Source organism: Haliaeetus albicilla, chromosome 8 (genome assembly GCF_947461875.1).
Source record: "Haliaeetus albicilla chromosome 8, bHalAlb1.1, whole genome shotgun sequence".
Classification (NCBI taxonomy): domain Eukaryota; kingdom Metazoa; phylum Chordata; class Aves; order Accipitriformes; family Accipitridae; genus Haliaeetus; species Haliaeetus albicilla.
The window spans coordinates 25,512,578-25,538,369 of NC_091490.1; the positions used below are offsets into that span (position 1 = coordinate 25,512,578).

At 37.7% G+C, this 25,792-nt stretch overlaps 1 long non-coding RNA gene across 4 annotated transcripts in view; it reads left to right on the plus strand.

Moving 5' to 3' along the window:
- Positions 1-25,792, plus strand: part of LOC138686430 (uncharacterized) — a 74,921-nt gene that overhangs the window by 39,332 nt on the left and 9,797 nt on the right. For all 4 annotated transcript variants that reach the window (XR_011325807.1, XR_011325808.1, XR_011325810.1 and 1 more), the window contains exons 2-3: positions 16,135-16,973; positions 23,370-23,473. This is a non-coding gene — a long non-coding RNA (uncharacterized lncRNA). The remainder of the gene's footprint in view (positions 1-16,134; positions 16,974-23,369; positions 23,474-25,792) is intronic.

Consider the following 25,792-nt stretch of genomic DNA (forward strand, 5'->3'; position numbering starts at 1 on the left):
AGAAGTGCCTTTGTCTAAAAGTCATTTACACAAAGAAAATAAAATGTCACTATTACTCATGCTTATGTGGACCCCGTAATTTTGCCTTCTCTAAATGCTTGCTCTTTCCTGTGATATTTTCTGTGTTCCGCTCTTTCTCCAGCGTTCAGGTACAGCTCTCTTACGTGATAATGGTTATACAACTGATGCTTAACGCAACCTAGTGGAAGCTGCCTCCAAGCAAGCAATGCTTGCAGCAAGGCTGGAAGTATGATCATCTGCCAGCATACTCCCTACATAGATGGTTTGAGTTTTGTTGTACACAGTATAATTTAGTGGGGTGTTAAATGACCTCTAAATGTCTAGTCCAAGCATGCATAAAACAGATTAATGAATTATCCATTAAAAGATCTATCAATGTGTGCTGCAATTCCCACTCCCTTCAGATATGTTGATCCCATTTCTTTCCCTTAATTCCTATGTTTTCATCTGCAAAACGCCTGCCTTTCTACTGCAAATAGCTCAACAGCCCAAATCAAGACCAGGTTTCTACTGCCTCCACTCTCCTAGTAAAGACAGGCTCCTCCGGTTTCTTGCTATATAGTCTGCCTCTTGCACCCTAGCCCTCTACCACATGGTCACTGTTGCTGAGCCATCATTTTTACGCAGCTGAGCAACTTACTGAGGAGGTTCAGGGAAAGGAAAGGGGTCTGTCTTGCCCTGCTTGCATGATATTCCTTATAGTCCTTCCCTAACACATCCTTTTCCTTATCTTCAACACAGTCATATCCATCTCCCTGTCCTCCTAGGCACTGCAGTGCCCTCCCTCAACATGACCTGGGCCTGTCACCTGTGCTGTTGCCTTTGTTAACACTAGTCCCCTCTCCAGTCCCCTGGCTCACCTTCCCTTGCAGAGCAAGAGCTGCTCCTGACAATACCATGTCAAAAGAGATGCAGCAAGCTGAACATGTATTGTACCAGTGCCATGTGAAGGTACTTACTCAGCTGCTGGGTGTGCAGGTCTCGTCCGTTTCAGATGGCATTGGAGATGGTGCCTTCAGAGCTGCTCTCCTCATGCAGATAGCTCTGGCAAGTCGCCAGTGCCTCACAGAAACAGAGTAAATTAAATCTCTTACAAAAGCTTTAACAAGAGCCTAACTGAACGATTACTGAACACCACACCTGGAATCATTTAAATTTTAGCATTACTAGGTGTGTGTTTTATTTTTCCTTTTAAAATAAACCTAGGAAATGGCTAGATTAATGCATACGACCTTAGCCTAAAGGACAAACAGCCAAGCCAATAAATATAATGTTCAGGCTCCTGCCTATTCCTGTCTATACAGGCAATCATCTATAGCACCTGTATCTTCTCTGATAGATGTTTTATGACCAACACATTAAAGTGTAGAGAAAGAGAAATGCTGGTCAAGTACAATGTATTTAAGTGAATTTTCCCCTAGGAATCAAAGCATTTAGTTGCTGATTGTCAGTTCATTACAATCGTGTTTTTCTTTTCAGTTGTGGAATTGAAATATTGCATTTGTCTAGTTGTTTGAAGTTTAAGTAAGATAAAGCCTAGGCTGAATACAAGGGACTTTCTGTGCTTAGAGTACTTAGGGGGGGAGAGGAAAGGAGAGTGCAAGGAGAGCCGCTTCAGTATCCCTGTCCAGACCAGCTACTCTCACATGCTCTGGGTGCCAGAAGTCTCCAAGAGGATGCTGCAGCAATGGTGCCCAAGAGGAGTTAAGGCTCATGAAATAGGCTGGTATCCATTACATTGCACTGACTATGGACTTAGCCAGCCTACAGGGATCTTCTGAACAAAGCAAAGGGTCAGAGTAAGTGTCTAGTCTGGCCCCACAGTTATTGAGTTCCCTTTACTGTCCTTTAGTCAGATTAAAAAGAACCTCAAATTCCAGCTGTCAGCCACTTCAGGGTCTATCTAAGCAGCAAAAAAATTAGAAACACTTGCATTTCCATCCCTGTCCCAAGCAAACACACACCATCAAGAGAGGGCAAGAAGGAGACAAGGATATAGCTCTGGTCTCTTTTACATGAAGTGGTCAGACCTGGAATAATGAGGAGGAAATCCACCCCCCATTCCCGCTCCCCTCCCCCCAAGACACAAATATTTTCTTTTTGCACGATTCTCTTACAACAACAGAGCTCCCAATGGACTCCATGCTATGGTTTGGTATACCTAAAAGGAACAAGAAGAAAAATGTGGATTTTGCACTTAACAAAAATCAAAGTGTATCATCTGACAGCCACTGTTCTAGCTGAGATGTGAAATGAATTGTATATGTTCATTACTTCATAATAGAGTGCAAATACATTCTTTGATATTTTTCATCCAGAGTTCAAAAAGTGACAGTGATGCTATATTGTTGAATTACAATGCTTATCACTCAGATCTGCTACTGTTACATCCATGAGTAACTCCTATATGTATATAGATGTATATTTAACCTCACTAAAGTAAGACAGCAGAACCAGTCCCTCTTCACATCCAAAAGAAATTGCCAAGTGTGATATTTTTTTAATTGGCTTCTGGGGATGTTACCTAATTATCTGCAATTGCAGGTTACATATAATATCTGTATTATTTCACACAGTGCAATATAAAGGAACTGGTAGGAAATGTCATTCAGTAGTTGAGAGGAATGCTGCTGGGCTTAATAGAGGATGATTGAAGGTGATGAATTTGATAATAGCAGAATTTTAAGCACACCACTCCAGTGACCCAAAAGTGAGGAGAACAGAAGAAATTGCACAGGATGGTCTTTTAACAAAGTCCATTTTCCCTTGCTCTTCTGTGAATCACCTCTGATAGCACAGCCATGGAGGGAGAGAGGCAGTGGGAGGAGGGAGAACTGGGCAATGGAAAGGGAGCTGTGGTTAAGGCAGTGGCTTTGGAGACCATCTGACTGGATTCCTTTTCTGTCCCTGCCTAAGAAAGTCATTTAGGAGATGTCTGTGGCACAGTGCCATTCTGCATTTAGTTTGGTTACTAAAAGCAGCTGCTTTCGCTGTGCTTACTGTGAGCAGAAGCAGCCAGCTTCATCCACAGGCTCTGCATTCTCTGCCTGTGAAATGGGAGGAGTAATATTTCTTTTCCCTCACTCTGCTTAGTGCATGCTATCTTCTGTCTTAGTGTGGTGATACTAACAGGAGGCCAAGCTCGTGGGTCCCAATCTTCCTTGGCATCTCTTGGCAGCACTTGGTTTTGCTCCAGAAACAACTGGTATTGGAGTCATCCTGATATAGTTGCCAGAGGCAGTGTACTCTTGTTTTGCTGCTGGAGGTTGACTTCTGCTCACCTATGGAGCCAGTGTGTAGTTGATCTACCAATTAATCTCATGCCTGATTGCAGTATTTGTTGTAACTTTTAGAATCCCTTTAATCACTGTGACCAGATCCTTGTTTATGCCATAACCCTATAAAAGGAGAGAGCATGCAGCCACTGTTTTCTTGCTATCTAGTCATAAGGGATAGAGACAAAGACTTGTCATGAATATTATATAAAATCCAATTTAAAATTAATTCTGTTGTAATATTTAATTCCAGAAGCATATATGGAAGCAAATATTAATGCATTAGATGCTTTGAAATAATTTAAACTATTTTTATTAAACATATTAAAACTATAAAGTATTAACCTTTAAATTTACAACAACTATTGTTAAAAAAAATTAATGATTTATTGCTGAGTGTTACTGTATTATTAAAGTTGCACTCATGCATTCAAAACTAAATCATCTTCACCTACTGTCCCTAGAAATTTCTTTAGCAACACATAGGACACTACATGGAAAAGAGTTAAATACTTTTGTTATCAATAAGATCAGCTAGAAGTATCAATCAGAAGATCAATTAGAAGTATCTAGTCAAGTGATAAAAAGGCCTGTTCAGATTTTAGTTTGTTTTTCACCTAGTGTTGAACTGATGCAACATCTGAATGTTGTTGCTCTAAATGAACTGTGGAAACTTAAAAAAAAATTTTAAAAAGGACATGTCTAAACATGCCCAATGCAAATATTGTAAATGGAATGCAAATGCTAGTACAGAAAATAGTAGTTGGGCTTTTTTTTCTTGTCTTTCTGGTTTTGAACACCTAATGGGAGGAAAAAATGTCTTCATGTGTAGGAAAACCTGCGCAAGAAAAAACAAACATTTTCCCTTTAACACTTTGGAAGATAAGTTTACAATTATGGTTTCAGTTAAAGCTGCAAGGAAAGACCTTTCATCTTTTCAAGCTATGAAGTCCTGTCCTCAGTGTTGGTGCTTATGACTTTTATTTCTATAAGTACTGAGTGGGGCTTGCAGGAAGGAAACTAAGACAGATGGGAGCAAGCAAGAAGGATCATGACTCTAGGGTTTACCGTTTAAGGCACTCACCTGCAGAGAGGAAAGGAAGGAGGGGAAAACTGTTATATACTAGTCTCTCTTTCAGAGAATATCTGTGCCTTCTACCATAAGTATCACTAGATGAAAACCAGAAATATTTTAAATGTTTAAACTTAAAAATAGAGCTGAGGGAGGGCATGGTCACATGAAGTCTCCCCAGCTAATTTTAATTTTATCTCATTTTAATCTGTCTTAAAGATTAAGATTTATCTGTATAAATACATGCAGCTTCTGTCTGATCAACATTCAAAATATTTCACTGGGATCTTTAAAACTGCACAAATTCGTGACAGGATGCAGTCTCCATCCATTTACATGTGCAGTCAAGTTCCAGTTATTTAACTAGTGTCTTAGCAACTGCATCCTTTAGCAGTACACATAGCAAATCAGAGTTCCATTTAATAAAAAGAACTTCTATTAATCACTCCTAAAGTCCATTTAAACAAGCATCGTGTATTTCTTAAAAACAAGAGTATGCCACAAATGACAAGATAATTATTGCACATGTCTAATTCTGGAAAAAGGACAGGACTTACAATACATGTTTTAAGATATAACAATAAAAAGTTAATTGAAATACTTTTACGACACTCCCACAATTCTTTTCCTTCCTTATTTATTGTAGGCCCACAAACACCAAACCTCATATAAATTAGAGATTAAACATGCCTTTAATAAAACAAATGGCAAGACTGTAGTATGTTTTTATCCGGTATCCTTTAACAGATAATGAATTTGTGTCTAACAGCATATTTGCTTGTAAGGTATTAATATATCACCTAATTGACAGCCACATGGTTTGCAAATTAAATCAGTCTTGTTTCCTGTGGTACCTACTTTACATTATTTAGGGATTGACTATATAGTATGATTATTTTGTCCTTATTTAGGTTTGATGCAGTAGGTTTATTTCATTGTTGGCTGATTCACAATGACATTTGTGTAACAGTGTTCAGGTTGCAAACTATTTAGTTGTTTTACAGTGCCTTCACAAACTGTTTTGCACATATTTCAGCCAGTTTTACCTTTCTTTCCTGTTCTAGAGATACCTAGATTAGATACTGCTTTTGTTCAATGTTAGTGTTCAAGCAGATTGAGTCTTCTTTGTTTTTTCTTTTTTTTCCCCCCCTTCCTTTCTTTCTTGTTTGTTCCAGAAACAAAACCATTAGCATTTTGCACTAGCCCTTTGGTAGGCCATCTGCTTGTGAGAGCTATACAGAGGTCCTGCATATGTTCAGGATTGGGGATGGGAAGATGAAGCGTTAGAGAGTCTGCAGGCTCAAGAGCCTGAAATGATGTACTCCAAGGAGGCACAAAGGGCAGGACTGTGTGAAGACGTGCATGGGGTACGGGGTACTGCCTCATTAAAACTAACAATATGAAAATGTCTTACAGAAAGCATGACCCACCCATCCATATTTTCATCAGCTGGGTTGAATTTTGTCTTGGGGCACCAGCACACTCCCCCATCCTCACAGATGCAGCTGGCTTGCATGGGGAGCCGTGGCGGTCGAGCCGCCGCTGCCGTGCCTGGCACTGTCTGACAGCAAGTGATCCCTGTGTGACAGATCTTAACTTGCTTTTCCCTGCTATCCATTCTCATCCATTAACTATTCTTGCAACCTCCCAATTAGACTATGGAAGATAAGAGCATTAATTGGCAAAGTAAGTCACATTCCTTAGCATCTGACAATATTGATGTTACCCTTTCTGTCTTCAGGTAGGTCTTTGGCCTTTTATGCTGTTTATTATTTCTTCCATGTTGAAGATAGGCAGGAATGGATAAGCAATGACTGTACCTTCTGGTTTGAATTTTGGGCCATTCTTTTTGATTTAGAAGCTTTCTTTCAGTACATTAAAACCTTTAGTTTAGAAAACATTTAGTTTAGTTTCCCATTTTGCAATATTTCCTCATTAAGATATTGCTCAGCTGAAGTAACATGGTTTAATAACTTCTCTAGCAGGATCAAACAGGCAAGCCCTAGCTTTACTGATGATGATTAAGGGTGGGAGTCATGCTGTGAAAGAGTGACTAAGTGCTGTTATTGAGATCTGACAATTTTCCTGGAAGATGGATCTGATAACTCTATAACAAGCATATTTCAGTGAAATGACCCAATTTTAGAAGATTAGTATATTTTCCTAAATTCATTAAGCTTTTATAAAAATCTCATGTCTACAAACCAGTAGGACTTCTCTAAAAGGAATTCTAAAAAGGGAGACTTGGTAATACATACCTGGCAGTCCCAGAGAACTGCAATACAGAGGAGCATCCTATAGGAGTACTACCATTTTATATTCTGGATCTGTGAAGACGTGTAAGATTAGTTGATGCTGAAGGCGGGAGGAAATCAAGATGAAAAAACAAGGATTCTGGGAGGTCAGCATTTGACAACATTCTTCTTAGAAAAGAAAAGTTAATGCCAAACAAAGCCTCAAGTTGGTCTTACTCTTGTAATTAATTAATGTGGCCATTATAACTAATAGTTTTTATGAGCTGGGAGAACTATCTCACTTGTGTAAATTAATTACACAATATTTTGCAGTTCTTATGCTGATAGAGGTTAACGGTTAGACATCAACAAGGATACAGGGTATAACAAGAATATAAATGAGAGTCCCGATACAATTGGATAGTGGATAGTCATAGACCTTATGAACGTGTAAGAAAACATAAGTATTTTTAATAGATATGAGGTATATTACATGGTTTTAAATGTTTGTAGTTTGTTATTTTCTGCAGCTGTAAAAATGCTTTGCCTGAAACAAGTAATTTGGAACTCCCCTTTTGTAGCTAACCAAGTGGAAGCTTAGTTTCAGTCTTCTGTAGAGAGAATTTGGTTCCTCCTTTATGCCCCTCCCCACCCCACCACCCGGCCCCAGGATCCTTTTCACATCTGTAATGGGACTTTTATCAAGAAAAAAGGTTTCTATCTCATATAACAAACTCTGGCAGGGCTAGCTGGTGGCCCAAATCTTGAATTCAGCATGTAAGATGCTTCCACTGAGTCCGCATCTTTTCTTGGAGGAGGCAAGGAGCAGTTGTTCAGGGAATAAAAGATCCCAGGTTATGTCCTAGAAGAAGGAGGGAAGGCTTCATGCCCATCCATGGCCCTGCAGAACCCTGAGCTGCTGCTGCTGCTGTAGCGCCTGCATCAGTAGAGAGGGGAAGACAAGAGCAGTGACACAGTTACACCCAGATCTGTGGCTGTCACTCTCAGAAGAGCAGTCAGAAAATTGCCCTCAGTCCAAGCTGGCTACTAAGTGTAGTTATCCTTTGGGGCTGCTAAGTGAAGGCCACCCAAACTCACCTGTACTAATGAGTCAGTCAAATCCCGATCTTTTTATCTTTAAAAAAAAAATATAAAAATCCTCAAGTAAATAAAAGATATATCCTGAGGTTGTTCCAATGGCATTTTCATCTTTTTTTCTGAATAGTAGAGAAAGTCATGACCTAACTGTTTATTCCAGCAGTGGGCTAAATTCTGTGCTGGTATAAATGGGTGCAGCCCTATTAGCAGTAGCTCCTATTTAACTCAGCACTACTGGCCTTTAAAAGTTAAAAAGAACAACCTTGTTTATTGCCTTGGCCTCAGGTTAACAGAGCAACTGTGAAAACGCATAATAGAACCTAATAAATAAAAACCTTCATGTTTGTCCTCCAAGCTAACACAGGTGAATTGATGCTTTCCATCCTTTTCAACCCCCATCTAATTTTTTCTGACCAATATAATTTTCGTTATATTGTCCATAATGTTCCGTTGATCCAAAAATGTTCTTTCCAGTGTTTTTTCTATTATTCTCACTCTAGGCAAAGTCATGTATTTGAAGATTCATTCTGCAGCAGGACAGTTTGTTTCAGTCTGTCCTTTGAAAGACATTGTAATGCTAGAAAGTTCTGAGTCCTGAACTTTTTTATTTTGCTGCTACAAACAGCAGACAATTCCAGAGATGTCTGTGGTTCTTGGGTACTGGAATTTCATCATTCTAGGTTCTGCCCACTAGTCCACATTTTCAAGTGGCAAAATAACTCCCTGTATGAAACATAATACTCAGTGTGATCTGAGTTTCTCTTATTTGGGCTTCAAGGAAATCCTTAATATGCTATTTCAGTTTTTCCTGTCATTTGCTTCATTTTGTTGCTGTATGTATGACTGGCTCATTAGTCCTTCTCATGAGAATCATGCTCTTTAATATGTGTGCTTGTATAAGAAATATTTTTAAGACTTTAAATATGTCTGGAAAACACAGAATACAGTAGCTCTGGAAAAATAATTTGAGGAGATCCAAGAAAGATTTCAAGAACTTAGCTACTTTTGCATTTTATTTTTCTGAAATTCTTAGTCTTTGGATTAGGAATTTTATGCTGTGTTCAAAATATCTTTGGGGGAAAAACAGTGTGTGTAATAGTGACAGAATCATTGCCAGATTTAAAAATAACCCCAGCAGCAACAGCAAAATGCTATCCCTTGCAATTTGTCTCCCTGCCCCAACATTCCTTATATATTTTCAGTTATTGTCATTCACAATTAAATCGCTGTAAAATTAATTTTATGGGAACTTAATGTGCTTCTGAGTGCACCAAAAAACATGTGGTGTATATCACATACACAGCTTGCTGAACTAAGGAGAGAAATTATCAAGTGAGTTATGTGGAAGCTTTTCGTAGTCTCCTTATGTGACCTTGTACAAGGCCACAAATGTTTGAGGTCAGAGGGAATATAAATATTCATTTCTACATGACTCATTCTGAATACTCCGCTAGACAAATTTTAAAATCATTCTAGTTAACCAGCACTGAAAACATTTTGGACATTGATCATTAATGTTCTACATGTTGGTTTGGCAAAACATTTTTTCCCAATGTTTTTCCTACTAGAAAACAAAACAAAAACTTTGATCAGACTGCCCCCTACAGAAAGTACAGCAATGGTTTTTTAATACCTATAGTTTATTGTCAGTGATAAAAGAGAATTCAGAGGCAACATGTCACAACAGTGAGCTCATCTATAGCTTCCAAAAAATAAATTAAAGTTAGAATAATAGTTATTTTTCAAAATATTTTAAGTCCTTATTTATGGAGGTGCTTAAGTGTGTCTAGATGGATATTCATTTCAGGAAATGTCCTTAAAATGCTGTTATTGTACTGCTTCTAAAGTAAAAACACAGTGTGGAAGCACAGGCCCTGCTAGTTACACTACTGTGATTCTACATGCTCCTTGTAATTCCCTTTTTCTTGATCATAGTCAGTTCCCCAGACAGGAATTTACTAGCCCACCCACAGCTTTGTTCTCAGCTGGTATCAAGAGATGTATTTCCACTGAAATGTCACCATGACTCTGTCTCTGACTGGACCTAAATATATATTCATTAAATGACAAGTATTTTGAAAAACTAAAATGTAAAGTCCCGTGAAGCTCATGTCTTAAGTTTCCCTCCCATGAACAGATTAAAAAAAAAAAAAAGTACTGTCAACAGCTTACACGTCCTGAGCATTTGCTGTCTTCTCACTCTTCCCAATAGGTTTGTGTATGACAGAGAAATGTTTCTTATGAAACTTCATATAACTAGAAAGGAAGGTTTTAGTTCAGCCTTCACCAAATATGTTTTCAGGAACAAGAGAGGAGGGCATTCAGACATCTTCAGACACTACATAGATTTAGGGTAAAATGCAAATTGGGTTTGGGATGGAAAGAAAAAGACATAAAACAGGCATTACAAGTTCTGATTCCTGATAAAGGCTGTTATTTCTTCCAAGTAGGGGCTTATGTTTTACTTATTTATTCAAATATCAACTCTGATAGAGCCATTAAAAATGTGAAAGTTAGCTCTAAAATCTTCCCCTATCAGATACTGAGTCCTCAGACTACATCAGGGCAAAAGTTTTCCATTTGCTAATGCCGATCAAGGAAGATGTACCGAAGTAGGCCATGTTCCTTATGGTTATGGATGAGCTGGGAAACTCTGTTGTCTAAAAATGAATTATTTCCATTTAAATGGACCCTAAGTAGTCATAAAAAATTGTAACTTTTTTTTTGAGGAAAATGTCAAAACCGTAACCCTGTTTTCTCCACCTTGCAGTGCTTTCCCCAGAGACTACCTGGCTTTTATGACATCCTATGGGATTCCAAGTCCCACCAACTGAGAAAGGGTAGGAAGTTTCTCAGAGATTGCTGCCTTTCCTATTTTCTTTGGCTCTTGAGCTGTATAGTTTTTAAGGCATGCTAGATACTGGCTTCATATAAGATACTTGCCCAAAAAAGATCAGAGAAAACATTTAATATTTTCATTACAGATTGGGCACCCTTGAATATTTTGAGAAACTGAATTGTTCAGTTAGGTTCTTTATTTATTGGGGAAGGAGAAGGCTGTTTCTTTCCCACCAAAAATGAAATACTCCATGGTTAAATCTCAGATCCTGCAGTTAGGTGACCTTTTCCCAGACAGACCATAAACCAAATGGATACTGACGTTAGTCCCTTTCTGCTTTGTGAGATTACTGTCCTCTGTTTGGATCTAGAAGGAAACACCCTAGAAGTATAAGTGCTTACTCTTGCTTCAAAATCACATTTAGCACCACTCACTGGAGTAGCATTACAGCTTTTCCAGCTAAGTAAAATGCAGTTATCATATTGAGAAAAAAAGAAAAACAATACATTAAACATCCATTGTCGTTCATCATCCATTAGGAAGAGACATCCTACAAAGTTTTTCACCTGTTGGAAATTCAAACTAAGTAAAATCAATGTCTTACTTGTTGATGATCATAGTCATTTCCAGATTTTTAAAATGAAGGTGATGACTGTCATTAGGAAATTTGGTCAAACTGCAGAAAAGCCTGTTTGGATGTTTGCCGCTCTGTTTCTTTAGTCTTGGTTAAGGGCTAATTTCTGAGGAGTGCTGAGCACCCTCAGTCCCCATTCAAAGAAGTTGTAGCTGAGGGTATTTGGCAACTGAAATGAAGACTCCAATGATTGACACGATTTCTCTCCTACTTGCACTTTGGTTATGAGAATGGGACACTTTAAGGTTTAGGGTGACACTTTTAAGTTTTTGAACTACATTTACGGTCATACATATTTTTTAGCCTATTAAATCTACAGCTTGCTCCAAAATCTGGTTGAATATGTGATTTTGTTGGATATAATCTAAAAAAACTCCAAAGTTTTTAAAGGTAAAGTCTGGCTGCTTGATTTTTATTTTCTTTGAAACACTGCTTCATTTTCTGAAGTTCACTCTTTTTATTTTCACAAATTTTTCACATTATATTTCTAGGCATGCACCCATTACTCCACTTGTGTTCCTTAGTGGCAGAGAAAAGATTTGTTTTAGAATCAGTATTGTAAGTATTTGTTAAAAAAATGGAAGGTTAAATTTTAACATAATGCATAGAAGGTATTATTCTTCCAACAAATGTAAGACATTACATCAATGGAAACTGAGTCAAATAGCCTCCTTACTGTTGATCTTCTAGCTCTAGCTAAATTTGCTACAGATTTCTTAAACTGTGTTCCCACACTGTGTCCCTATCATAAAGTTTCTGTTCTAACAGTCTTACTGGATGAAGGACATATTTTACAGAAGTGGATTCTTTCCATTTTCAGTTTAAAAGTGATTCTTGGAATCTCATAGAGGGCTCCATTGCTTTAGAGGCTGTTTATGCAAAAGTCTGAATTCTTGCTTTTCTTTGTGGTGAGACTTGTACCTATAATGTGACAACAAAAAAGTAATGCAAACAGTTTGGGGGTTTTTAATGTTTGCAAACATTTTTTTCCTTCATTTCTTCTAGGAAGGTTGCATAAATAAGTAATTTTTTAAACAAGTTGTAATTAATTGGCTAAATTTTGTAATGGGGTGTCTCTGATTTTTTTATTAATTAAACAAGTATGCCTATCTTTCAGCTGGGCATTAGAAAATAGTATTGATATATTCAAAACTTGTTGATAATACCTGGGACAGTAACTGTTTCTGCAGAAAAGATCCTCACAACTTAGCTTATAACATCAACCTTTATACTGTCATCATGAGTCTTAAGAGAAGTTACATTAAATAATTGGGGCAATTAACAAATTTCTCAGGATAATTCTTTTATTTTGACATCTTTTGGTGCTAGTTATATCCAAAATAAATTATTCAAGAAGGACTACAGGGAGGCCTCCTTCACTTTTGATTTTCAAGGATACATTTTTTGATACATTTAAGTATTTAGAGATTGAAACACCTAAGTTGTAGGCCTAAGCATTTTTAGATCTCTGACCATGTCTCTGTAATAAGAGATAACATTAAAAAGGAAAGAAATATGTACTGAGTTTAAAATATGTTAAATGTGAACAGAAACTTTTTTCTTTCTGACTGGGGCTATTTTCTGTTGACATCAAAATGACCTTTGCCTCATATGATATTTCCCTCATTTTCCCTTCTCTGAATATGCAAAGGTTTCAACCCAAAAGACATGTAATTCTGTAATTTAAATTAAGTAATCTATAAATAGATTTGTGTTTATCTTGTAAATTAGAGTTATGATCTTGGCAGCAAAAATTAAGGAGCTCGCTGGTGGAAAGAAAAAAACAACTTCTTCCTTCCCTTGTTTTGTCCTAGCTTCTTCCTTCCTCTGCCAACAATCACAATTCTTTCTTCAAAGGGAACACACAGTTAGTCAAAGCCTGACTTTTCAGCTTTTCTGTTGCATTGAGCAAGCTGAAGCAAATTCAGCAGTGCAACTCCAGGCCCTTGCTTGCTAGACTCCTAAGGAAACTTCTAAAATGTTTTCAATGACACGTGCCAACACGCTTCCTTAAATTACATCTCCACTAGTCTAAGTAAAAGAGAAAACGTAAAGCAAAAAGTCTTTTTCTTGACATTTTCAAACTGAAATACCAAAATACCTAGATTCCTTTTTGCAAAAACTAAGGACGGTTACCAAACAGCCAAATGGCCAGAAATTCACAGATAATTGCAGTAGGGTGATGCGTTACCATGAAACATGGCAGGATTGCCAGACCTGTCTAATTTGCAATCAAAGGTGATGTTTCAAATTTTCTTGTTCCTCTTAGATACCACACAGATATGGGTTTGGTCCTCATGGACATCTCCCACAGGCATAAAGCACCAAAGGGTTTATAGGACTGGGGCCATGGATTGTTTTCTCTAGGATAGTGTGCCACATCATAGAGCTTTGTATTGAATAACTTTTGCTGTTGATTATAATCAGCCTTATTCCCTACTGCCATAGCTGCTGTTCTCTTTTAACTTTAGACATCACCTTTGAGTCTATGTCACTAACTAAATTAAGTAGAAAAGAAAGGTGAGGAGTGTCTATAGTAATTGTAAAGGTGAATAATTGATTGTAAAGTTATTTTTTCCCCACGTGTGGCTTTTATTTGTTACATTTTATTAATTTCTACTTTTCGAGTATCTGAACTGCAGGCAATATTCAGTATTCATAAGGCAGCCAAATGATCACTGGTTAAAATACGCACACAAAATTCCTCCTCACTCCCAACAAATTTTTTTTCTCCAAAGGTTTTCTTCTACAAAAATATTTCTCTTTCATTTGAGACACTAAATCTTTTATTCTGCTGCTTTTGGTCACAAGTAGCGTAAGAAGAAAACAATGAAGTTGTAAGTTATGTTAGCTATGGAATTTCTTCCTTTTCTGTTTTTCATACCAACATAAACCTCTGACTGCCAATTTGGATCATAAGGGGAATTGAAGTTGGACTTATATTGGAAGCACAGAATGGCACATCCTAAAAACCTAAGAAAGTGCAAGCATGTATGCCTACCAGCTGACCATGGTCTTATCCATTCCCTAACCTGAATGAAAAGATCTGGCAATGTTACTTTTCAAGAGATATTTAGAGAAAGGCAAAGCAAAGAAGGAAAAAAATACAGTAGAAATGCATGGGATGAGTGGGAGGAAGTAAATGGAAATGCTGATTTTTATATTTTCTAGTTCTCTGACTCTGTTTGCACCTAGCACTGGACGACTTGCCAGGAAAATGTGATTGCTAGCTCTAATGAGTCAAATATTTGTGAGGAATGCTGATTATATAACCACTCAAAGAGTCTGAAAGAGCATGTTTCTTTCAACTGCGCAGCAGAGGTGGGCTGTTTAAACAGTAATAGTAGTCAATATAATTTGCTTAAAAAAAGATAACATTCATCCACTAGTGTTTTTTACATTAGCAAAGGAAAGTTTGCAATATCCTACAATCACAGGACACTAAATAAATAGTAAACAACTGTATTCCAGTTTTTACAAGTTGGAAAGCCAAAGCAGAAAACCATGAAGCTGGCCACAAGTTGAAGGCAGTTCCAGGGGAGGAAAATAAAAAATCAGAATTGGTACCTTAATATTTGTGTTATGGTAATGCTCAGAAGTTTTATTCCTGAGACAGCACCCCCATCAAGAATACATTAGAAATGTGTGTAACTTCATATGATGCACAGAATAAGTAAATAGTTCTAAGCACACTTAAATAAACATGTTTGAAAATTTGAGTCTGAGACGTCAGCTAATGGTAGGAAGCTATTTTTCCTCTCGATCTTGCTTTATTTTATTCTCTACTAGCAGGATACTATAGCTTATGACATATGGTCCACTTAATTTAGGCAGGCACTTGAAACCTTGTTCATTCATCTCAGCGTATGAAGCCAAGTTGTCTATTAATAGGAAAAGCCTTGCCCTGGAAGAATGTGTATGCAGCAGTCAGTCTCTGCATGGGGGAAATGAAGTATATGATACAATAGGGAATAAAACGAATTCCTAATGTATTACAGCCAGAACCACAGTAGTGTAATACCGTTCCAAACAAAGTGGAGAAGTGCTGTTAAATCTGTATGTCTAGGAGGTGGTATGTTCAGTGACTTGATGGCTGTGTTATCCAGCATACTGACTTTCCAGAGTCATCTCCAAGTTGTAATAGACAACCTCTCTCCTTCTACCAGAGCCCAGAGAGGAATAAACCAAGACCACCAGCTAAGACATTATGGAATTGCCATGGATATGAGCACTGAATGCCCTCAGGTATTGTATTGAAATGAAAAGCTTTAGCCAAAAACAAAACAACAAAAAAAAGATGCACGTAAAAAGGATTTTTAGTTAAGTATGTAAGTTTTTACTTTTATAAAACTAGAAATTTTACAAGGATGTTGCAGTGAAAATGCTGACCTGAAACAATCTTACTATAAATATGCAACAAAGTGCCCACTTTCCCATGCAACATGCTTCAGTGTAAGTTTCAAAAAAATCGTTAAAAATAATTGTCTTTATGGAAATGTGTTATAGACCTTACTCAGTGATGATTATTATGCAAGAATTAATATATATGTAAATTATCACCAAGCTCTGTTGGTTACTGCAATATCCATTCCTCTGCTTTTGAAAAATGCAGTTTTGCCGGCGTGGTTCTATACAGCATAGCACTGCAGAGATCATTTTCCTAGCCCATCACTTTGACTGTCAAATATATAACACTCCTTTTCTATCAGATATAAGCAGCTTGTCTTCACTTTCAAAGCCATTCATAGCTTCACCTCATCCTACCTATCATCTCTCATTCAGGATCAAGAAATCACTTCTTTCACTGATTAGCCCGTGATGCCAGCCTCCTCCATCTACTTCTTAGATTTTCAGTCACTTAGTTTCAAGCTTTATCCCATGCCATTCCTTACATTTGGAAAGAGCTTCTTTAGACATCTGCAAAGCTACCTCATTATCTTCCTTCTAATCCCATCTGTGAGGTTCCCCTGCCATTATGCCTTCAAAAGAAGTTTCAGAGTTTGGACTGAATCTGTCTAGTTATAATGAGCTGCTCCCAAAAAAGATTTCTGGATCAGATTCAAGTGGAGCATTCCCAAAGATATGAAGGTTGGAATTTCCTACTCGGATGCGGCACTGTCGATTCTGTATGTTTACTTAGTGCCCTGTTTTCAGAGGATGTTGCCTTGCTGTTGTTGGGGACCAATAAATTTCTGCTTGAAAACAGAACAGAATGAATATAAGGGTGATCCGTCTGGATTGCAGGAGCAACTGTGGTAGTCACTGACATACTGACATGTCTGAAACAACGGAATAGTCTAGAGGGTGACTTGGCCTTTTCCTTCATACGGCAAGTGATTGATAAAATATTATTTGTATTGGCTAAGTGAAATAGTGGTCCTGCTGCTGGACACAGGCATTAGGAATTGTCCTATACTTCTGAGGAAAGACTGACGGGACATTTTTAGTTTTGTGACCAATTTGGGGGGAGTTGGGGGCAGGGTGTTGTCTCTGGTTTGTTCAAATTTCCATTGTGGGATGAATGAGTAGTCATGGGAACCATTGTATTGCACTGGGTCCTCATCTTAGCTGAGTACATTTTTCTGAGAAGCAATTACATTTGTAGCCTGTAGCCTTGAACATGTTTGCATATTGTGTCATGTTTGTATTCCCACCTCCTGGCAATGACTCAGGACCAAGTCATCCTTTACAAGAATTACCTACAAAGGAAACTGGAAACTCCATGGCATCTCTCTGTCATCTTTCCCTCCAGCTGGTGCCTCTGAACCTCTTCCGAAGGGGCTTGTGCAAAGCAGAGCATGTAAGTACTTCTGCTGGTTTTGATCTAAGCATCTTTAATTTTGGTGAAGATTTTATTTCAGGATGCTGGAGAGAAAGATGCCTGCCTCCTCTTCCTCATCTGTCCCTCCTGGCACCCAGCCCTAGCCACCAGGGAACTGTCATGAGTCCTGAAGAGGCAGGAGGCCACAGTTCCCCAAACTCCTCACCTCAGGTTTTCTTGGGCTCCTCTACACAGGGTTTTCATCCCCCAATCCATCAGCACTTCCAACTGCTGAAGGGCCAGCAGGCTCCTCAGTTACTCTGCATGAAGATGCTGACAGAAACATTCAGACCCCTCTGTTACTGCAGGGCACTTTGTTGGTCTCACGTGTTAGTCTGGCTGGCTAAAATCTTTGGAAAAATTTTATAAATTTCAAGTGATTAAAATGTCTTACTGAGAAGCAGTGACTACATCCAGTTTGAGAATCTTTAACATAGGGAATAACCATTTTTAAAACACCCTTTTACATTGCCTTTCCATAATTTATCAGAAGTGGATCTGCACTCTTAGAAAGTCAGGCTGGGATTTCTCCAAGGCACCAATGGGATGTAGATAGCAAATGAAGGTTCCATTCGGAACTTTAGTCTAAAAACACCCACAGAGTTGAGCTGATCTCTCAAAATAAAAAGTAAAATTGCTCCCAGACTGAGCTTGTTTTGCCAAGTTTCAGGATAAAACTATATTTTTTAGCCAAGCTATAAATCTCTGAAAATAAGAGTTTATGCGAAAATGCTGATACAACCTTAGTTATAGCACTGGTAATGGCTATAGCACTCAATGATTTGATGCTGAAGGCTATTAATCCCAAAGAAAATTTTCTTGGAAGAAGTTGAACTTTGGAGGTCAATGAGATCTCAGAGGAAGCTGGACTGAAAACTGAGAAAAGCTGCTTTTGTCCATGTAAATCAATTGTTATTGTTTTCCTGTCTGAGAAAATTTTAATGCAAAGACTAAGGATTTACAAACAGCAAAAGGGAGAACCTCTAAAGGTCTTGTAAGAAGTGGTGATTCATAACATTGTTATTTTTTTAGATAATGCTATTTTAAAACCTTGTTCTGAAGCCATGCGGATAGTTTAACTGAAGGAAAAACTATGCAGTTCGCTTATGTGCCCTGGTTTTAAGCTTATGATCAATTTTAGGTTGTGGTACAGTAATTGCAAATACTGTTTTGTAAGAATTGACCCTCACATTTCAGCAGAACTTACAATGATTAACAGACGACATGCAAGAATTTTTAATAATATGGCCTAGAAGATGTAAAGTTTTCTGAATGATATTTTGAGGCAAAAAATAAGTCAGGCAGATCCATTTTAAAAGGGAGCAGTAAGAGCATGTGGCCTCACAATGAGGCTGCATGAGGCAGAAGTGCAAGTCTTCCAGTGCAGCATGAGAAGCTCACTTCTTAGCTTCTACCAGGGATATCCAGGACTTTAATGCCATTAAGCTTCTGTGACTTAATTCCTTAGAAAGCCATCACACTATAGTTTTGCAAATGGTCAAGACTCTGCCATAGGGCCTGACTGGCTTTCTGTCATTAGAACTGATGAATGCTTGAAAACATAGCAATAAATCCTCTCCTTTGCTACAGCCGGGTAAATCAGAGCAACTCATTTGGGAGCCTGAAAGTAAAACATAGGCAATGAAGACTAAGTATTTTTTTATATCGTCTACAGGTTTTTGGTTAGGCTTCTGGTTCCTTATCAATCTAAATATCAGGATCCTACTGTGTCCCTTCTCAGTTTAAGAAATGTAAGTTTTTGGAAGCAATGACAACAGACAAGCTCAATGGTCAATTAAAATAGCAACGATTAAGGTATTTTGAAATTTGTCTGATTTTATTGAATTCATGCAAGTAAATTACTAGAAATTAAGGCAAGGGGGGTGGCTTACAGTTACTAATTAATCACAGCCAGCAATTAGTATGTCTCATTTAGTGCATTTTCTTCATTTTGTATTGTTTTCCTGCTTATTCCAGAAAAGTCGAGAAGTTAAAAAAAAAAAAAAAAAGAAAGAAGAAAGGCTGCTAGGTGCAAAAAACATATCATACTTAAATGGAAGCATGGGTGAACTAGTATTTATACAAGACTGTATCGGGCACTATCCAGCTAGTCTAATAGGATGTTCTACACAGCGTTGCTAATGTCACAAGTTCAGAAGCTTGTACCATACACAACAGTGCAGAGGGCAGAGGAAGCACAACCCCCAGTAGATCTGTTCCTTCTCTCTTTCAGGAAATGTGGATGGGACAATAGTTAAGTAAAGTGAACTGGGAATGTTGAGCATGAGGAGGAAGATGTTGTATCACAACCAAACTATTAATCCTAAAAGTGATCGTTTGATAAGTATTTTGGAGATCACTCAGTAATCCATGAAGAAAGATGGGCAATTATGCTCCTGTAGACATTTTCTCTGAGCTGCTACAAGTGCTACTTGTACAAAGTGGTCAGTAGTACCACTTGTCCTAGTGTCACTAGTACAAAGTCAAAGCTTGACTTTCTGATGTTATTTCTTTTTTAAGAAGTACAGCATAATGTAAAGAAATATTTATGTGAATTCAAAGGGAAAGTTATTTTTGCAGGACTGTTATAGGTACAAATAATATCAGGGCACCACAAATTATGCAGTTCCACTGTTCACATAGACTTATATCATTTGAATAGTCAAATGAAGCCTTTAGGTTACTTTGACTCAAATTTTTAGGATGTGCTTTTGTTATTGGAAATTCTGAGGTTTCAGACTTTTTCCTCAGTGAAAGAAAACAGATTTCAGTGTGTCAGAATTCCCTTCTGAATGGAAACACAGCTTTCCAACCAGTTCCCCTCTTGGACAAAATTCCTGCTCTCCTAATCATATGAGTGGCACAGTGGAAGTAGAGCAACGCAAAGCTTAGCAAACCAGTATTTCCCTAGGAGGATTCTGAGCCACCACAGACAAATATATACTTTTACATTCCACTAAAGCCAGTAAACAAAATTGTCAGGATGGCTCGTCTCCTAACAGTCTTCCAACCAGAGAAAATGTTTCAGTCATCAAAATCATCAAAGCGGTGCAAGCTTTCCACGTGGTGGTACAGTCGGTATGGCAGTGCAAAGATGTGCTTTATACCTTGAAATTCTTCAAGCATCTGCGGCCAAATCTTTCCTTCAATAAAACGGGGATAATAACGTCTGCCTCTCTTAAAAGGTCTATATTATTGTGCCCTGTTGCTGCACACAGTATTTTGGGAAATACTACATTACCTACAGAGCTGTACTGCTGATCCCACAGATTTGCTTCCTTCAGTTTCTGAGAGCTAAAACCTCAGTTAATCAGGTTGCAGTGATGCAGAGAGCATAAGGACCAGACACATCAATGACCATAAAATGCACATATCTATTCTTGATGTATGTTTGACACACAAGTTTGGAACTATATTTTTTAATAACTTGTAATGGAGGAAGCACCAGAAGAAAGAAAATCAGAATGCTTAATCATTTGTAGTAAATTCAAATAACTGATTATATATACACAAGTTAGGACCAAAATGGTACTCAAATGCTAACATCTGTCTCAACATTGATCCTTGTATATATTTAAATACATCAGTTGAGATTAGGTTTCTTTCACCACTACTTTTCCTAACATACCTGACAAGGCATAGTAATTAAAAATTTGGCATAAGAAGGTAGGAATTTGTTTCTTTATAATTAAATGAAAAAGTAGCACAAAGAACAGTTATGTATAAGCAAGTTACATTGTGACAGTATTTTGTAGCATCTCCTGTACTTTCAATTCCTGTAAAGGAAATGAAGGTATGTTCAAATTGTATGTTCATTGCTATACAGCTTTCCGAAACTCTCTTTCCTATTGCTAACTCTATTGTATACACAGGGCTAGTGTGACTTTAGTGTTTGGATGCCATAGTGTGGTCAGTGTCTGAGACTGGCTTCTGTACTAATCCAAGCCAAGGAACCATTTCATAGCCTTTTTTTCTTTTTTTTTCCCCCTACAAAAATGTTAATTTTGTGCCATTCCTGTTTTTCAGTACATATCACCACTGAGTACACACCTTTCAGCCCTCTATGATGGCAGTGCTCAGGCAACTCAGGGACAAACAGAAAACAAAACCAGAAATAAGAACTTTAAAACATGGCTGGAGAAACCCAGAGATGTATGTATCTAAGAGCCAGAGAAAGAAATGAGAGATATGCAAATGAAAAAAACTTTAAGTTGTTCTTCTGAAACCGTTTGACTTGTACTATGTGACTTGTTATTGTTTTCTACAAAACATTCCTTTAAAAGAATTTCAGAAAAATCATTGATGCTTGGTAGGATGGTTCACAATAGTCATATGACTAAAGACTGCATACAGAAGAAGCAGGAAGCACCTAACCCTGTAAAGACTGATGTAATTTACTTGTCCAAATTAGTGTTTCAATAGTCATGTCATGAAGAGCTTAAGATTTCTGAGACTACATTTAATCTTTTATTCGTGAGGAGTGTTCTGGGTCAGCTGATTTTGCTTTTATTTAAATAGGAGAAAAATTCTGGAAACATTAAAAAATTAGAATTAAAATTAAAATAATAAACCCTTGTTTTACAGCACCAATAGAAGAGATTCTGTTAGAAGCCTTCTCTACAGAAAAATGGACTTCTGTCTTATAGCTGTTAAATAAGAGAAAAATACTTTTAGCAATCCTATCAAATTTTCAACACTGAAATAATGCCTAACACTATTTTCCATTGATAATTTTTTAAATCAAAAGATGTGCAGTTTTGGCATTTTCTGTTTGCAATCAAATTCTCTGTGGCTAGTGTTTATTGTGACCTTTGTGCTAGAGAAGAGATGCCAAAAATCATTAGAACTGATATTGCAACATAAGAGAATACAACAGTTTAATATGAAGCCATTTGAATATCTTTATTGTGATTTTTTTTCCCCTCAGAGTAAAGCAATAGCATAATACCCAGCTGCATGATAATATTGGCAAGCAAGGCCATGAATTTCAACTGCAAACCCTAAACACTGAATGTTCTGTGCTTTTTAAAGAAATCCCCTTTTGTATGAGATATGTAATACCCTTTTGTACTGGAGTGGTTTGCATAATAATAGTTTTCTTTAGTTATTCGCTGTCATGTGATGGAGCTGCAAAGTGAGCTAGGCAGTAACAGCATAAAAGACAATTTTCCATTTTCCTCTAATTTTTCAGAGATTGTCTTGTCTTTTAAATGTAAATACTTTTAACTATCTTCAGAAAATATATCCAGTTATTAACATTTCAGACCTAATTTTTACTTTTCTTAGTATCTACCTTCCTGTTTGAGCTTTTCTTTTTCAGAAGAAACAACAACATTATTTCCTGTGCACTCGTGAAGAACCTCAAGCATCTTAAAATAATTGGACATATGATCATCTGATGTAAATCAGTGTAACTGTATTCAGAGACATTGATACCTTGCTCAAGACTTTAACAGTAGAACTACTTGATCCGAGAAGCCAAGAAAAATTTATGTTATTAACTGTGTAACTTACATTAGAGTTGTGCATATGTTACACTGCACCGCTAAGATAAAAGGTACTGACTGAAGAGCAGCCTTAAAAATCAGACATCTAGGACACATCTGAGACGAAGAATAAAATACAATTTTAAGAATTTTCTGATGAGTTTTCCCATGTAAAGAGTTTTTAAGATTCCTCTTGGGCTCTTCAATGTGTTCTAGTCTGGGTAGTAAGTAAGGAATATTTCCCAAAGGAGATATAATTACATTGAAATGGAGCTCAATCTTATTCACAGTGAAAGCTATAGAGGAGGACTAAAGCCAGGGGAAGTTCCTCACTAATGTACAATAAACTAGCCATTATTCTAACTGATCCTATCAAAGGATTTTTCCTTTTAAATCAGTGGAATTATGCCAAGTACTCTAGTTGTGACTTTGGCCATAAAATTACATGTGGTTTTCAACCTCTGGCCTGCAGCCACTGCAAAGGGACCATTCCCAAGCAATCCCTGAAAAGTAACAAAGGAAAGCAAGGCTTAAATTAGCTTAAATTCAGAGTGCAGAGAGGGTTCATAATCTTATTGGAAAACATTTAGAGGCTTGAAAATTGAAAAAGGTCAAAACCAACAGGGCTAGATTATTTCAGAAAAGCTCACAACGTGGATTAACATATAACGATACATTATCAGATTTTAGCACTGCAGAGAATACCCAGGCAGAAAAGAAATGCTCCAGAGCCCAACAGTCAGTCCTTTTACAGCTCCGTGTGTCAAAATAAGAGACCATTATACTTAGCCATCCTGCAAAACTTAGATGAATAAATCAACTTATCCCTTACCAAGCAACCATATATTACTGTTTTCTAAAATATCTGAAATCTGTCTTTGCTAAATAGGGCAACAAGAAATTTTCACAGCTCCAATCAGTGAACATACTATCAATTAATACCAGAGACAGAAATACTATCACTGAAGCCATGGAGGAAGCCCTGGAATCTAGGTAAGAGAGTATTATAATGATTATATGCTCTGTAAATCTTTTAATCTGGAATCTCATAATTGAGCCATGGGGTTCTATCATATGAGAAATATGAGTTGCCTTATATCAGTTGGATACCAGATACTGTTAATGCACTGCAGGCTAAGCAACATGTTGCGCTTTCTATTAGTGGTAGTGAGATATATTAGCTTAGATCATTCTCTTTGCCTAGAGAACCTGAAAAAAGTCTTTCAGGAGGAAAACATTCAGTGGAGTTTTCTGAAATATTTTACTAGGAAGGCATAGCCCATGCTTTACTTATTATGTCATTATAAGGCACTCTGAGCTTTATTGGAATAAGTGCTTGTGCCTCACGGTTACAAGCACTGGGATACAGCCAGTATCCCCACTCTGTGGTATCGGGATACAGCCAGGTACTGCCACTGCTGGCCAACTCCCCCAGGTTTATATACTGAGCATGACATTCTATGGTATGTATGGAATATCCCTTTGGCTAGTTTGGGTCAGCTGTCCAGGCTATGCTCCCTCCCAGCTTCTTGTGCACCTGCTCACTGGCAGAGCATGGGAAACTGAAAAATCCTTAACTTGGGATAAGCACTTCTTTATACACTGGGGCCTATTCAGCATGCATTACCTCCTACTCTGGTGGCATTACAAAATCTTTGCCTTCTGGACAGTCCGTGATCACTTCTAAAATTCCTCGATGGCTGGGGTTTCCTATGTGAGCCCATTGTGTGATCAGTGCAACCCACTTACTCCACGTAGCACCAGTTCCATGATGTGTTGAGGGGACCTTCCCTTTGAACATCCAGCCCAGCATCAGCAGTCAGGGTGCTAATAGGAGCTGTGTATCACTACCAATCTCTTCCAAGGCAGTTTGAACTCCTTCACAGGCAGCGTCTGCAGCCTCCCAACGACAGGGCTGCCAGCACACCATGCTGCCTTGGCTTGTCCCTGTGATACAGCCTTTTCCTCCAATTTTCCTGTTCCCCTCCCCAGATTTCCAGGGTTCTGTGATTTTTTTCTGCTCCCTAACAGATGCAGCCAGAACCTTATGTGCTCACCACTTTCTTTTATCATTTCTTAGAAGTGTTGAAGTTTTCGTTCACAGCAAACTGTGAATGAGAATTAAATGTTTCTGTTAAAAAAAAAAAAACACAACTTTTCAAATATGTCATTTTTATGTGAATATTCCCGAGTGATGCAGATGGTCAAAAATTGGAAGAATCAGCTGTGGTGTTTGTTTGATTTGCTGAAGCAACTGTTGCTTAACTTGTAAGTTAATGAACTCTCTACTAAAGGCAATACATCCACTTTTTTCTATTAATTATCATCCTTCAGATGATTTGGCAAATCCATTTAGGTATTACATAGTATACACACTTTTTCTGATATTTTGACTGATACAAGTCATTTTTATTACATGGGAAGTATAAGTCTGTTCCAGAATTAAATCCTGATACTGTACATTTAGACTTAGTATAAATAGGCACCTTGGAAGAATGTATCATATAACAGAGTCTAACTGTAAGAGAGACAGCCTAAACTTGCATTTTGTTCAGTTAAATTTAAGGTGCAGAAGCACCTTTCTGTCCTGTATCCTCCTTTGCAAGTGATGATGTTGGTCTCTCTCATCTTACACGTATATTGCCCCAGACAGCTTTGCCCATTTGAAAAGGCTCCAGAAAAAGGGCAAGACTTGTTCTGTAAGGTAGTCAGTTATCTCCTAGAACAAGCCCAGCTGTAAGGAGCATTGCAGTTTGAACATTTCAGTGACTTGGAATGACTGGGGTGTATCACATGCAAGTTCACTGTACTGTAAAGGAGGGATCCGCAAGCCCTTAGTTACCTTGTAAAGTATGCTTACTGTAAAGTATAGAAAATGTTTATGCATGAGCATGTAAGCAAGGAGAAGATGTCCTCTGTGCATGACTGCACTGTTCTTAGCCTTAGAACACAAAGACGATTGTACTGAAAATCTGGAATCCAGTGCTGTCTGGGAAAGTTTGTATGTGGATGCAAATATTTTTGTTCATTTTTAGCCCATATCCTGATTACTTCCTGCCTCCTTTTTGAAATGTTTGTGGCTGACTGCATTGAGAGAGAGCATATTACTTTAGATGGGCTACTGAGATGTTCCTATGTTAAGTCCTGCGACATTTCCACTGTAACAGCTGTCATATAAATTTCATATGACAGCTTTCTAGTGCAATGAAATGTTTTAACACTTTTTAGGTGAAAAAATACTCATTTGTTTGGCAGATAAGTGCGAACACATTAGCCATTACATTCGTCAAGTCCATAAGAAGTCCAGGTGCA